Here is a 2,122-nt window from a genome sequence, read left to right on the forward strand (position 1 = left end):
AATGGAATGGAAGCCGAAGTGCATATTCATGTCCAAAAATACCTGCATGTCCCTTCATTCATTTATCCATTCATCCACATTTATTTATATATTCATTTGCACTTGTTCATACAATTTGGATGGTCCTTCGTCGCCTTCAGTGCTGTTGAACGAAGTTTTTTTTTTTTAAGCACGACACTCTGATCCGCAAATTTTCGGTGTTGTTTCGTTTTTCTTTTTCTTTTTCTTTTCCTTTTTTTTTTGTTTTGTGTGTTCCTTCCCATGTTTTTTTGTCACTTTTCCCTGTAATAATAATAACGATATTATTACTACTAGTGTTATTGTTGCTCCTTGAAAAATAAAAAATGCGGATACACACAAAAAATATCTCACAGAGTGAAAGCTGCATCGGGACCCAGTTGCTCAATCATCTCCTGGTGCTCCTTTTTTTTTTTCTTTCTTTCTTTTTTCTCTTCTCGTTGTTTGTTTTGCACCGAGCAGGCCGGTTTCGTTTCCCCATACACACACGCACACACACGCCGTCATTATCATTAACGTTAATGTTCATGATGTTTCGTTGATCCTTTTTTTTTCTTTTTTTCTTTTTGTCGTTCCTCCCACCACCACCACCACCACCTCTCTCTCTCCTCCTGTAGTTCATTTTATTTTATTTTATTTGGTGGGGTGAAGTTGGGGTTTCAAAGTGTGGTGTTATCTTCATTGTTGGTGTTTCATTTTTCTTTCTTTTTTTTCTTTTTCTTTCTTTTTCTTTTTATCTTTACGGTTTCCTTCTGTTCAAGTATTTTTCCCAAACCCCTTTCTTTCTCCCTTGTATTTGTATTATGGTTCACTCACATACATTTGTTTCACTTCACGGATGAGCTTCGTTTCTATTTGATTTATGATATTTAAGTAAGTAAGTAAAGATATCTATCATGCACAATGTGACGACTCCTGAAATTTTTTAAAAAAAAATCACTTTTTCTTTTTTTCTTTTTTCTTTTTTGCTCTCACCCCTGTTTACGTGGTTCTTTGTTTTGTTCTGTTTTGTTTCAGATACTTGAATGGAGCAGCAGTCCGAGAGACCCGTCATGCATTCCTCTTTTATTTTGACTTATCTTCTTTCCTGTTTCGGTAGCTTTTTATAACTCTCTCTCTCTCTCTACTTTTAAATTTCCTTCTTTTTTTCAAAAACAAAAAAAGAAAAAATTGTTATTGGTGTTCTGAAACCAATCTCACACATATTCAAGGCGGAAGAGGAGAATAAACGCAAAAATAAGTATGCAGAGCATCTTTTTTTTTCTTCTTCTTCTTGTTTGTTTGATCTTTTGTTGATGTTACTCACTGGTGCTTCTTCCGTTCCTCTTTTGTTTGTTCGTTTTCTTCTTCTTTTTTCTTTCTCTTGTCATGGAGATGGAAGAAAAAAAAGAGAGGGGAAAAGCAACAGTATTAATACGTAATGTCACTTTAAAGGTTGACCTCACACCTCAAAGTTACTGGTTGTCAGTTAACATTTACTTTCCTTGGCTTTTGGTGTCGCTTTTCTTTTTTTTTTATTATTATTTATTCTAAGCAAACAGTAACAAAGCTCATTTATAGTTTTCTTTTCAATTATGAGCTACATTAACCTTCTGGTTAGTCTTCACATCATTTGATTTGCCTTTGCTGCTATTTTCTGGACACGTCTCGTGACAATTCTGGCAGGAGTATGCATGGCTCTTTGATTTATGAAGGACAACATGAAGCGCACCCCCCCAAAAAAAAAAAAAAGAAAGACAAAACTGCTGCAATTGGTTTACGCGTTGGTTCACGGAAAATGTTCATAACGCGACGGAAAAGCGCTGCGGTGCCCTGCGCGGATACGGCGAAGTTCAGCGACACGATATGGCATTGATGAAAGGCTAAAAAATGAACATTAAATCCGCTGGGTCTTTTTAATTTGCCAATTGGAGCAAATCATGCGTTGGAAAAATACGTGTTTTTATGTTAATAGTTTGAGAGGGCGTTACTACATAAATATAAAAAGGAAAAGCACAAAAAATGGGAGTGGGAGGAAAAGAAAAAAGAAAAAAAAAAGAAGCGGGGTGGAAGTCGGGAGCATATTCGTATCGCGGGTGACGTGTGGACTACAAAAAAAAAAAAA

Source organism: Trypanosoma equiperdum, assembly GCF_001457755.1.
Source record: "Trypanosoma equiperdum strain OVI genome assembly, contig: ctg_819, whole genome shotgun sequence".
NCBI classification, from domain to species: Eukaryota; Euglenozoa; class Kinetoplastea; order Trypanosomatida; family Trypanosomatidae; genus Trypanosoma; species Trypanosoma equiperdum.